Source organism: Dendrobates tinctorius, unplaced genomic scaffold (assembly GCF_039654945.1).
Source record: "Dendrobates tinctorius isolate UK_male_01 unplaced genomic scaffold, ASM3965494v1 ptg000003l, whole genome shotgun sequence".
In the NCBI taxonomy this organism is placed as follows: Eukaryota; Metazoa; Chordata; class Amphibia; order Anura; family Dendrobatidae; genus Dendrobates; species Dendrobates tinctorius.
Genome location: NW_027361671.1, coordinates 87,810,566 through 87,824,449, shown reverse-complemented (window position 1 = coordinate 87,824,449; position 13,884 = coordinate 87,810,566). Strand labels below are relative to the sequence as shown.

The window sequence follows — 13,884 nt, the reverse complement described above, 5'->3', positions numbered from 1 at the left end:
TCTCTTTTCTTAAGCACAAAGTTGAGGGTGCCAGAACAGTAGGTCAACTGTGTTTCCACTGTGTTTTATCAAGACCAAAGTCAGCACTAGGAAAGGAAATTTTAGAGCACTTCATGCTTCCCTCTGCTGACAAGCTTTTTGGAGATGAAAATTCCATTCTCCAGCAGGACTTGGCACCTGTCTACACTGCCAAAAGTACCAATACCTGGTTTACAAACAACAGTATCACTGTGCGTGATTGGCCAGCAAGCTCGCCTGACCTTAACCCCATAGAGAATCTATGAGATATTGTCAAGAGGAAGATGAGAGACCCCAGACCCAACAATGCAGATGAGTTGAAGGCTGCTATCAAAGCAACCTGGGCTTCCATAACACCTCAGCAGTGCCACAGGCTGATCGCCTCCATGACAGTTATTGTGTGCATTTACTGAACATACATTTCAGTAGGCCAAGATTTCTGATTTTAAAATCATTTTCAAGCTGGTGTTATAAAGTATTCTAATTTACTGAGACAAATTAATAATATTACTGGTCATGTTCTAGTTTAAATCTGCTGAATATATTATCCAGTTGGAGCAGATCACTTCCCATTTGGCGGCAATAAACTTCATGGGTTAAAGTTTTGCAGATTTCGGAAGCTAAATAAATTATTCTTTCCAGAAACATAGGAAACAAATAACATTTTGTATAGCAAAAGATTAGTGGACCAAGAAAGTACTTATAATTATGTAAACAAAAAGCCCAGACCAGCAATAAATGCACTATGTACAGAAAAGTGCAACTAACTGTCAAAACTTAATACATTAATACAGTTTTCCTGTCACAAGAAATGCTTACATTCTGCAATGCAAAGAGTTATGCACAGACTGAAACAAATTACAAGTCAGCAAAATACTAGCGCACAATCCGGAATCTCATCATCATCATGAACGCACCACAGCACCATTACCACAGAGCATGTATTCATTACTTAAAGGGGTTCTCTCATCATAATAAATGGATAAGCGTGCAAAGTGCTTTGAAAACAAGAAACTTTGCGATTCACCATTTATTAAAATTTCTATTGTCAAGAACAGAGTGGTTTTTAATTGTATTATTTACTGCTTGTTACCTAAGTTGCCAGTACGTAGGTAAGAAGAGCAGCACTTACAAGCCATTTGCTATAGAGTTTGTAAGCTCTGCTTTGAATCTGGCAGAGATGCCTGCCTGGAGATGCCTTGTTCTTCTCCGATGCTGTGGAGAGAAATATGCCTCTGCTTGCAACATGGGAGAGCACAAAGTTTGGGCCAGTGGTGCAATAATTCCACTGTTGGCCATTCAGGAAAACAACACCTCATCAAAAGCAGGAAAACGGGAGGCTGAGGAACAGTGCTGTCCTGAATGTTAATTGAGGACAACTCTTTAACCCCACTACCAGTGTGTGACATGTAAATTAGGAGAGGTGAGTGTAAGTCATTACAGTTCTCCAGATATGGACTGGGGCTTAAAATTCCGCCCTGGCATTTGAAATCACACAGGCCCATGTTGTCCCTGTCCCCAAGCACCAGATAGGATAAATTACCCTGGATGGAGGAAGCAAGATTTACTACAAAACCAATATTTCTAATTATACCCATGGCCTGCTGGAGTAACTGACGGAGTCAGCGACTTTATGCTCCATCACAACTCTTAACAGTATGGTTGTCTTGAGAACACCGATTCTGTTAACAACGTAGCAGACAAGGCAGCCCATTACCAGACAGGCCCTTCAGGCATTTGCCAGATGGCCAGTCCGGCCCTTCAGGTCTCACACTAGTAATACCCCTAATGACCAGAACTATAAAACTTTCACTATTTATGCCATAGGTGCCATCAAGGATGTAACTTTTGTCATCATACATAAAAGATAGAAAAAGAGGATCAAAAAGTTATATGTAGAGAAAAAAGTGGTATCTCTGAAAACGTCATTTTGTGCGCAAAACTAGCAAAGCATGCAAAGAAAAATATGGTATTGCTGTAATCGTACTGACTTGAAGAATAAAGCTGTTTACAAGAGTGAATGTAGTGCAAACAAATAAAAACAATTTGTAATCAAAAAATATTATGTACCCAAAAAATTCTACCATTAAAACTTCTACTTATCCCACAAATAACAAGCCCTCGCTTCGGTCTATCAACAGAAAAAGTGAGGGTTCCATGTTCGGCTGGGGTCACGCGGGCGCCTTTCACTGTCTGTATATGTACCACAATGCCAAAAATGACCATGGGTCTCCTGACCAAAGGTAGCAAAATATTCTATGACATAACATATGAGGCTGTAAGTTCAGGTCTGGTGACCCGTGGTCAGTCCGGGCATTGAGGACTGACCACTGCCTGAAGTCCTCAATGACACGGTCACAATGTCAGTATCACATTGCAGCCATCAACAAAATGGCACAGCACAATGATCCCAAACTTTATCCCCCTTCCTCCTTTTGCAAACACCCAGTAGGGGAAGGAAGGTGTGATGTTAGAGCTGATCCCACCTACATTTACTGCTTTCATAATGCAAGCTAACGTATTTGGCTTTCTTGACTAATGCTTCTCTCCCTACTGGTTAGTCGTTGAAAATATCAAAACATTTGTCATCATTTTTCCTTTTTTTGTGCCAGTGAAACAAATAAAATATTAAAAATATAAATTAAAGCATTAGTACTTTACATTTTTTTCAGTTGTTAAAAATATATAATTTTTTGATGACACATTCCCTTTAGGGCAGTGTTTCCCAAACTGCAGTCCTAACGGCCCCCAAAAAGTCATATTTTCAGGATTTCCATAGTGTTGCACAGGTGAGAGAATTCCTGATGTCTTGATGATACTTCCACCACCTGTGCAATATTAAGAAAATCCTGAAAACATGACATGTTGGGGGCCACGAGGGCTGCAGTTTGGGAAATACTCCTTTAGGGGGATTTAAGGACACCCTGACCACATACATAGGCTCTTCTTTTAATATTCCACTTTATACATATAAAATATTTGCAAACATTGGCCCAAATTTCCATGTGTGAATACAGATTTGCAGAATCATCTTGGTTAATGGTGACATTTCTCTAGTACAGTGCAATTATGTAAGTGCTAAATATTGTGTGTAGTATGTAGGTTAGTCGTGGTTGTATAAATCATGGCCGTGTTTGGCTTTACTAGATGCTACATTATGTTTTTCTTTTGTTTTTGCTTTTTTTTTCTTACTGTAATTGTTGGAGCAAATTTCCACTGTGCCGATCTCATTAATATAAACCAAGATGATATATGACTTATAGAAGAATGTTCAAATTCAGAAAATATTACAGGTATTTTCATTTCCAGAGTTAATGTTGCAAGACCACTAACCATATTTGTGTTGGAAGAGTGTATATGAAGTAGCGGCTTCATAATTGAAATAGTAATGTTGGTTTATAAATCTCATTCACGCTGTCATGACGGGAATTCAGAATATGTTAATTGCAAGATTCTTTGGAAGTCGATATAGAGCATTTCTATTAATGATGTAACCTGCAGTTTCTAACTTCCACGCTCCTCTATAGATTCACAAAAGAACCGATTTTTTTAAAGCTTTTAAAAAAAGAAAACTAAAACCTTTAGAGATGAACTGGAATATAAGTTGGTGTGTAGCCGGATGTTCACACTGGCCACTAGACAGACAAATCCGAAGAAAAAAACAAAGAAAATACCCTGCAGTAAATAAATATATAAACAGCAATAGTGCATGAAAATAACATAGGGTAATTAGTTAACATAATTTTGATCAAAAAAAGTAAAAGCCATCCCACCGTGTCACGATGACCCTTTTTGGCTCAACCCTATTCAGGATGTTGTGGGATGGTTTTTACATTCTTTTTAAATCAAAATTATTTTAACTAAGTGCCTGTTAGGGGCTGGCGAAACACACCAAATAATAAGATAGTAGTAAGGTGCGTTCGCAGCCCGGGGTCCACTGTGCAGAGATGTTAACTGCTGCTCGGCAATGGCGGACACAAAATGGCGGTATCGCACTGGCCACACATGGGTTAAACACCACCCAGTGTGTAGTAGCAACAGACTCTGTTGCTTCACAGAGCCATGGTACCGCATAACACAGACGCCGTACCCTGTTGACGGTCACAGGGCACAGCTGAATCAGCGCTAGTATACGGTCACAAGACTCTGCCCCAAGGACACTGGGTAAGAGGCTCTTTAGACCCACTAGACGCACGGCGTCGCACCTGCGAATGCCACTAATAGAAGCTGGCTACTGTGGAATGCAGACCAAGTACACAGTGGCGTACAGGCAAAGCCAATACTTGGCTCTGAAGCTAGTCCCTGACTCTGCCTCCTACCTGCACTATCAGCCTAGGCACTACCTGGCAAGGCTGAACAACACATGCGTACCAAGTGTAGGGGTTTCATAATGAGTCATTCACCAGAGACATTCATACTTGCATACAACACTCACTCCACATGGACTATACTAGTGTGCGGCCGTGCGATCCTCTGATAGCCGCAGCCTTCCAGGACCTTGCTGATGGCCCAATCCGAGCTGCTTGAGGACCTAAGGCATGTGACCTCCGACCACCAATGAGTGGTCGTCTCACGGACATGCTCAGATGGGAAAAAGCAGGACTTAGTCCCAGGAGCCTCTGTTCGCCGCTGACTAATGCTGGATGCTATAGCTGAACCTGGGGCGGCAGCAGCAGCAACCAGTCACATAGCATTAGCCTGAGCAAGACGCTGGGACTGATATCTCTTCTTAGCAGGAACCTCTGCGGTTAAACAAGAATGGGAGTCCGCAGAGGACATAGCTTGAGATTCCCCCTGTGCAGTGGCGGTAACTCGATGCCTAACAGTGCCCTACATCATTTTCATACACTATTGCTATTTACTGCAGGGAATTTGATTATTTTGTCTTTATCTTAGGTTTTGTTCCTTTAAAAAAGAAAATTATAGTAACATCTTTGAAAAGTTGCCATATTTTTGAGCAATGGAGAATTGTGCAAAAATGTTGTGACTTTTGGCATTTTCACACCTGTCTGAATCAGCTTTCCGCAAATGGAAAAGAATAGGTCATCAATTTTAAAGTAGAGGACAACCCCTTTAACGCAACTTTATAATTTTGTCTCGCTGAACAGCCCCTTGGACAAACACAGTTGAGAAGCATAATACAAATTCTGCAGAGTAGAGTTGAACGACTTTGGTCGGATCGGGTCTCATGAAACAAAATTTGAGTCGGATGAAACTGGTCCAACTAGGGCAAAAAAAAAAGTCGGAGTTTCGTCCGAGACCCGACCCCAATGCAAGTCAATGGGGTATAAAAGTCGGCATTGAGTGGATGAATGTCATCATTCCTTGTAGCAGAAATATTGGACTGTTCCTGCAGTACTGAGCCAAGGTGGCCATACAAGGTAGAATGTCTGCCAGAATTGCGCGCTTTTTAATTCACTTCTTTATATAGTGTTGTCCCAACTCCTCCTGACAGTGAAGCCGAGTGTGCAAGTGCATATGCATAGTCATCTTAAAGGGGTTGTTTGGGACTTTATCTTTAACATTAGGATAGGTCATCAATGTCTGATCGGTGAGGGCAACCGTTCCCATCCGCTGTGCCCTGGTCGGCGGCAAATGGAGCTGTTTAGTTACACAGCTGCACAAAGACGGAATAGTGGCCACATCTGGGTACTGCACATGTGACCCATATTCAAATCAATAATGGACATTCATTAACCACAATTCCGGGTGACAGACATTGATGATCTATCCTAAGGATAGGCCATCAGTCTTAAAGTCCCCGGACAGCCCCTTTAATAACACAGCTGTCAATGCTGCGTGTGTCTATAGGTTTCTGATAACAGTGAGTGGGTGATAATAATTACCTGTATAATATGTAATGATTTTAACAATAATGCATCAATGCTGTTCTTTTTTTGCTATACAGGATTTCTATATTGGATCTGATGACAGTATGGATGACAAAATGTCCATAAGGAATTGATCATCAGCCATTGTCTCACAAATTAGCAAATCACATTTGACCAACATGTTGCTTCATATTTACCATTCCCACTGTTTCCCCATAAATGACTGCAGTGAATTTGTCTAGCAGAAATGATGATGGCTATGGCCAAGGAAACATTGTTTCGAACGCTTTAAAGTATCCAGAAAGTGTCTACTGACAGCATTGTTTCGCCGATGTCCATGTTAATGCTCCTTAGTGCAGGTCCTTCCTGGGACAACACTTAATGCGCTCATGCGCTCTTAGCATGTCTGTGATGATTTCAGGTGCCAGTTCTTCTGAAGATGTTCCCAGCAGATCCGACAGCTTAATAACACAGATTTCTCAAGTATGAAGGCTGCAGAAACAGGATGCAGGAATAAAAGTCAGACCAAGTATTCCAGACACTAGGGTTTTAGTAATGGTTTAGCTATTATCTGTAGGACTGTCATTACCATCACGGGGTGCCAAACTGATGGCTGTCATTTCATGGGTAGCGAGGGCAAATTTCTCCTGTCTAAAAGCCTCTTGGAGACAGCAGTCATTCCCAGCACATACAATGCTTTCCTTGTATATGATATGTAGCACTGGGAATAATCAGTTGATGCAATCTTATAGAAAAATATATGTATATAACCATAAGGTATGAATACTGAGTATATCAATACACTTGATGGTGTTTTCTTCTGTTATACCATCAATGTACAGCGTCTAGGATGAGCAGTCACAATTTCACACATTTCTAATAATTGCTGTACATCCCATACCTATGTGTCACACGGTGTTGGGCCCTTTTTAGTCATATGGTGGAACTTCTCATAATATCCAAATTACTCTAAATAATGTAGCAAAGTAATAACCTAATAATAAAAAAATACATCAAAACATCACTGAAGGGATTTTCTGAGGTTGGAAGAAAATGAACTGAATGGAGGAAATAATAACTAAAAAAACCTATACTCACTTAATAGATCTTCTGCCATTCTAGTGCCATCTGCCCTGGTTGGTCCCCGCCAGCCTTTGTATATTTTGCTGCTGTGGCAGTACAAACAAAGACCATCTGCTGCAGATCAGTTGAAGCAGATTTACTGGTCTCATGCAGTATAAGAGCCCAGTCAGGCAGTCGTGTTGATTAGTGGGAGCTTGTAGTGCAATTCTTTGACTGGCCGGCGGTTCACTCGACCCCAGCACAACAGCTGCATAGAAATATATGAATTGGTCACGCTCTGGTCAGGAGAGCCACCGGCTGTAAAGGCCCCGTCACACTAAACTATGTCCCAGCGATCCCACCAACGATCTGACATGATGGGATCGCTGGGACATCGTTAGACAGCCCCAGCTATCAGGACCAGCGACGCTGGTTTCTAATGTAAACATCGGGTATCCAGGAGCCGCACAACTCCTGGATACCCGCTGTTTACCTTGGAAACCAGCGTAGACGCTGGTTTCCAAAGTAAACATCGGGTATCTAGGAGCCGCGCGACTCCTGGATACCAGACGTTTACCTTGGAAACCAGCGTGTACGCCGGTTTCCAAGGTAAACAGCGAGTATCCAGGAGCCGCGGCTCCTGGATACCCGATGTTTACATTAGCAACCAGCGTCGCTGATCGCTGGTCTCTCGCTGCCACGCAGCGATGCGCGCTGGGCAGCGGGAGACCAGCAATTGAAAAACGGCCCAGGCCACTCGAGCACGATCAGCGATAACCGGCAGGAGGGCCGGTCGCTGATCCCCGTCACACACAGCGATCTCGCTGGCGTGTCACAAAATTAGCGATCTCGCTAGCGAGTTTACCGGAGTGGTGGAATTACTATTCCGTGGTCTAAGGAGAGCCTGGTGGGGCGTGACAGCATATTAAGATGGGAGATTACGGTCCACAGGTAGGAGAGCATTTTATTCTGCTGGCCTTTATGGCGGGATACCTCCTGGTATAGGTCAAAGTTAGAGGAAGCCTGAGAGCCAGCCTATTCCATGGCCTGTGCAAACTAACAGAAGTGGTGGAACAACTGTGCTGTGGTTCGAGGAGAGCCTGGAAGGGCATGACAAGTTGGGCGCCTGAATTTTCACTGGAGCCCTTAATGGTGGGATTAGGCTTTGCTCCCAATGAACACCAGGTGCTACTCCAGGACAGACCACAGACATAGGGAAGCTCACCCCCAAGGGACTGGTAGCTGGAATGACCCAGAAGGAGAGGACAGCTGATGCAAGCAGGGTCTGGCAGAAGCGGACTAGAATGGCTGATATACATATTGGCACGTCAAGTGCAGACGGGCCCAGCTGATGTACAGACTGGCATGGTTGGTACAGGCGGGTCCGGCTGATATACAGATTGCAAAGGCAAGTACTGGGAAAGAAGTTAGGGACAGACAGACACTAGCGGGAACTGGCGGACTGGGATCTAGCAAGTGTGTTTGGGAACAGACTAACAATGTTGCACAGGCACTTCCATGCACATTCCCAGGGTTTTGAGCGTCGTGCGCGTACTCTGGGTGGCCGCTAACAAGGAAGGAGGAGGAAGTGCAGGATATGGGCTGTGGCGGTGAGTGAGCCACCATCCCTTGTGGGGGAGAGGGGCAGTGTGAAGGGATGCCGGTGCTAAACCAGCCAGTCTGTGCATTACAGTTTGATTTTTGTGCAATATATGTGGTTGTCTAACTGCGCCCTAATGCACAAGATGGGCGAGTCCAGTGATTGGCATCATCTTTTACCTGGACAGATAGGCACGTCATTGCTACAGTGGCAGCAAATTTATTAGCAGAGTATAGTTTCTTCATTATTTTAAGCTTTTTCTTTAATTTAAAAAGTCTTTGAGGACTTACAACACAGTATTGTGCACTGTTTAATGGCTGTTATCAGGTACTGCATGTTAGCTCCTATTGAAGTTAATGGGAGTTGAGCTTCAGTACCTGAGAAAGGCCACTACACCATGTATGCAGCTGTGCTATTCCTGCAATGCACACTGTGTACTTACGGCCACTGAGGAAGCTGTAAATAAATTACATATTTATGACCTAAGCACTGGAAAACTCTTTTACAAAATTTTCTTTCAATCTTTGAAAACCCATTTTTAGAAAATATGTCCTTAAAAATTGCTCAAGCCAAAATTAGATGGCAATGAGAAATAGGTCCTCGACACAGTTAAAAAAAAAATATAGTAGAAATAGAACCTGCTTGTCAGGACTCTAATGTCAGGACCCTGTCAGCATCAGCAAACTGCCACGCAGGGCAGGGTGACTTACCCACACTATGGGAGAGCACGGGGTCCAACACTGTAGTGATGGTTTAAGCAGACAGGACCTGCGGCACTGAAAATAGTAAGGAGTCCCAGCACCTACGATCATGTGACTGCAGGGGGCGGGGCTTAGCGTCCTACTGCTGCAGATGAGGTAATGTACCTACTGCAGGGCAACTGTTGTAGAAGAGAGGAAAACGCAGGTCAGACAAGCGAGGGTCGTACACGGAGAGGGCCGTGCGGTACCAGAGGGACGAGCAGAGAATAGTCAGGTCACAGGCAGAGGGTCATACACAGAGAGCGCAGTACAAGAGGGACAGGCAGAATTCGTAACAGGGACAGAACCGGATCAAAACCAAACAAGCAACAAGTTATCAGGCTCAAGGCACACGTACGCACAAGGTCAACTAACTCAGCCAAGGGCAGGAGTATAACTGACACCGGACCTAGGTCGAGTGAGCATTAAATAGCCGCCCTCTGCCAGAGAGGCATAAACAATTAACCCCTGTCTGACCAGGACAGGCTAAAGACAAACCCCATCCTGGATCATGACACTGCTCCAATCATTGTTATCACAAGATAACATGAACAGCAGAACAGACGTTTGGACACAACTGTTCAAGCAATTGTTTTCCTTGTTCTTTTTGGAATGTGCACATTGTAGATCCAGACTGAAGGCAGAAAAACTGCGGAGGAACAAATATGGAAACAAGGATTGGAGAAACATGTGCAACAAACCAGAGTATGTGTTAAACCTTGGAATCCTCAGAGTGACAGCTCTACAACTCTTTGGCATTCTCTCAAGCAGTCACCTGGAAAGAAACCAACAGGAACACTAAGTGAAAGAGGGCATGACTTTGGGAGGGGGGGATCTTTAACTCCTGCAGCTTTGTTTGTATAGCGGTTTAGATTTTAAGCAAGAGTAATGTTGCTTTAAGAGGAAGGAGCACAGTATGTCTGCGCCTGGTGTGTTGCTGTGAGGAGGGTGGGTCTTATATAGAGGAGGTAACTCTGTCTCTCTCCCTCTTTCTCTCCACGGATGAACTGGAAGAAACATCACCTGCCCTGTTGTAATCACTGTCCTAAAGCATTTTAATTATTGCTTGTATAATAATGAATGCTGTATTGTATGTTTTGAATTTGCCATTGTATATCTTGTACCAGTCCAATTTTATCATGGCTATGAAGAGTTAACATTAGCATTAACCTTCTAAGCCCAAGGGAAGGGCCATCCTTCAGCCATGGTTTCCTCCACAGGGATTTTTCCTCTCCTGAGCGCTATAGGAGGACTGTTTGGGAGGTCTCACCTACCGGAGTCGGCAATCCTAAAGGTTAATATCAACCCTTTTTTACCTGAGTCATGTGTCAAACTTAATCAAAGGGTCCATACTCACTTTTCGGATTCCTACTTCCAATAGGTTACAGTAGTGACCAGGTTTTCTTCCTGTAAGGCTATTTTCAAATTTATTTCTGATTTCTCAAGGCCATTTATTGCATAGTTTAATCTGGGGTTTTATCAACTACTTTTATTTATTTGTTTTTCAGGTTTCTATCGCGCTATTGATTTCCATGGTGTTTTACAGACATCATCATTTACTGAAATTAAGACAAAACAAGCAGAGAAAGAAATCTGGAGAAAAGTTTTTGTAACATGAGTATTACAGCATAATAACATAGTAACATAACATTTTGACTCTTTTTTTGTGACCGGTTCCCATCTCTTCGGATGCGACTAGAAGGGTTAGTCATCCGGCCTCGTACACAGCCCTGATGTGCAACATGAAAGTCGTTCAGGATTTGTGCTTGTAAATAGCCTGGTGGCTGACATAGTAATTTGTAGTTCAGAGCGGAGCAGCTGGCAGGCTCCCTCCCCGCACCTCCACCTCGCAAGCTGTCTTCCATTGCTGTGAGATGAAAGCAGCATCTTAACTCTTCTTGCTTTTCACGCCTGGCATTCACAGCTATAGGAGCAAGTACACAGTGAAATATATTAGATTTTTTTTTTTTAAAAGCAGCAAAAGTTTTCTAATCCTGCCTTTCTTGACTCGCAGTGGTTTAAATGGCTTTTTTTTATTATTTATTTATTACTAAAGTTTTTGATTCTCGGTGTAGCGGAAACATGACCTACTTTATCGGGGATAAATTTACTAAATTGAAATGGATTATAGGTATACAGTATGTAACGTTCTGTGCGTGCCAAGGCAGATTTTCAGGGTGCTTATTTCTCAGATGGATATGAAGTCAATAAATGACTTCATGACACAGCTAGCCACAATACCTTCATAGTATAGCCAGCCACACTGCTCCAGTAACTGAGCCAGTCACAGTGACCCAGTACAGTAAAAATCTGTCTTTGTAGCGCAGCCAACCTCAGAGTGTTCAGACTACGTCCAGCCACAATACCCTCATGCCACATCCACATAATGGAGCCAGTCATGAGGGGCCCCAAGACAAAGTCAAGGTACTGTGCCTCTAGAATCATAGAATCATAGAGTTGGAAGGGACCTCCTGGGCCATCTAGTCCAACCCCCTGCTCAAAGCAGGATTCGCTAAATCATCCCAGTCAGATGTCTGTCCAGCCTCTGTTTGAAGACTTCCATTGAAGGAGAACTCACCACTTCTCGTGGCAGCCTGTTCCACTCATTGATCACTCTAACTGTCAAAAAGTTTTTTCTAATATCTAATCTGTGTCTCCTCCCATTCAGTTTCATCCCATTGCTTCTAGTCTTTCCTTGTGCAAATGAGAATAAAGATGATCCTTCTACAATGTGACAGCCCTTTAGATATTTGTAGACAGCTATTAAGTCTCCTCTCAGTCTTCTCTTTTGCAAACTAAACATTCCCAAATCCTGCTACCTTTCCTCATAAGACAGGGTTTGCAGACCGGTCACCATTCTGGTCGCTCTTTTCTTAACTTGCTCCAGTTTGTTGAGGTCTTTTTTAAAATGTGGTGCCCAAAACTGGACACAGTATTCCAGATGAGGTCTGACCAAAGAGGAGTAGAGGGAAATAATAACTTCACGTGATCTAGACTGTATGCTTCTGTTAATACATCCTAGAATTGCATTTGCCATTTTTGCTGCTGCATCACACTGTTGACTCATATTCAGTCAGTGATCTATTAGTATACCCAAGTCTTTTTCACATGAGCTGTTGCTTAGCCCTATTCCTCCCATTCTGTATATGCTTTTTTCATTTTTATTGCCCAGATGTAGTACTTTGCATTTTCCCTGTTAAAAACCATTCTGTTAGTTGCTGCCCACTGCTCCAATTTATTTGTATCTTTTTGAATCCTCTCTTCTCTAGTATTAGCTATCCCTCCTAGTTTTGTGTCATCAGCAAATTTAATCAGTTTACCCTCAATTTCTTCATCTAAATCGTTGATAAAGATGTTGAACAATACAGGGCCCAGGACAGAGCCCTGTGGTACCCCACTTGAGACATTCTTCCTACTGGATGTGAAGCCATTTACGACCACTCTTTGGGTCCGCTCACTAAGCCAGTTATGAATCCACCTAACAGTTGCCTTGTCCATTCCATACTTAGTCATTTTTTTCAATAAGGATTGTGTGAGATACTTTGTCAAATGTTTTGCTGATGATATCCGAGTGATGTGTGTTGATAGACTTATATGGGTGCGAGTGAGCCAAGACTTGGACAAATCTTGGTGCGAATCGCAGCATGCTGCGATGGTTCTAGCAGGCGGATTCGGCATCAGAAAATAATGGCAGTTGTGAGCAGCACCATAGAGGAACACTGGGCTGGGTGCTGTGCGATGTTTTCCACCATATCACTTGGCCGTATTGTAGGGCACTGTGACTCCGGCCTAGCTCTAGCATCCATAGGACCCCAAGTTACAGCCTACTATACTGACAGATGTCAATGGAAAAGTTGATTTGGGTAATTGACCACTTTTTTCTCTTCTACTTACAATTGACCTAATGTTGCCAGATTTTCAAGAAAACAATCTTTGTAGTGATCTGCAAATTTGGTTTTAGGAACGACGCATTGTGGAGGCCCTAAACCCTATTCCCCAGTCAATCTATTTGCCCCACTCCTCCCCATGCTACATTTTTTGATCGCTAGCTCAGCTTCATTTGCATCTGTGCTGTCAATCAGTGAAGCAGAGGGTGGAACTTAATGGCCAGATGGACTAAGGGATGGTGATTTGTCTAACTCATGGTGTACCGAGAACTGAATTTGTATATTACTTCATAGATCGTTTTATTGAAACGTAGCCTTCTGATTTTGGAAACACCAGAATGCTCTTTCTGAGGAAAAGAGGAGTCACATGGAGATATAAGATACCTTTATATACTGTATTGTTCAGACTTTTGACAATGTGACATTATCAAATATGCTTATTTTATTTACTTTTCGTAAGGTCATAGTTGGTGATAACCCCTTAATGGCGAGCCAATTTTGACCTTAATGACCAAGCCAATTTTTACAATTCTGACCACTGTCACTTACTTTATGAGGTAATAAGTCTGGAAAGCTTCAGTGTCGCCCACTGATTCTGAAATCTTTTTTTTGTAACATGTTGTACTTCATGATAGTGGTAAAATTCCTCAAATATAACTTGCATTTAATTGTGAAAAAATCAGAAAGTTGGTGAAAATTTGGAAAATTTGGCAGTTTTCAAACTTTAATTTTTCTGCCCTTAAATC

The 13,884-nt window shown here is 42.7% G+C and overlaps 1 protein-coding gene and 1 long non-coding RNA gene across 3 annotated transcripts in view; one reads left to right on the top strand and one right to left on the bottom strand.

Annotated features, from left to right (window-relative positions):
• CCDC60 (coiled-coil domain containing 60) overlaps positions 1-13,884 on the top strand; it is a 290,651-nt gene that overhangs the window by 101,770 nt on the left and 174,997 nt on the right. The window lies entirely within an intron of this gene.
• The window catches only part of LOC141069607 (uncharacterized), a 43,699-nt gene continuing 40,540 nt past the window's right edge, over positions 10,726-13,884 (bottom strand). The window contains exon 2 of the long non-coding RNA XR_012226611.1: positions 10,726-11,175. This is a non-coding gene — a long non-coding RNA (uncharacterized lncRNA). The remainder of the gene's footprint in view (positions 11,176-13,884) is intronic.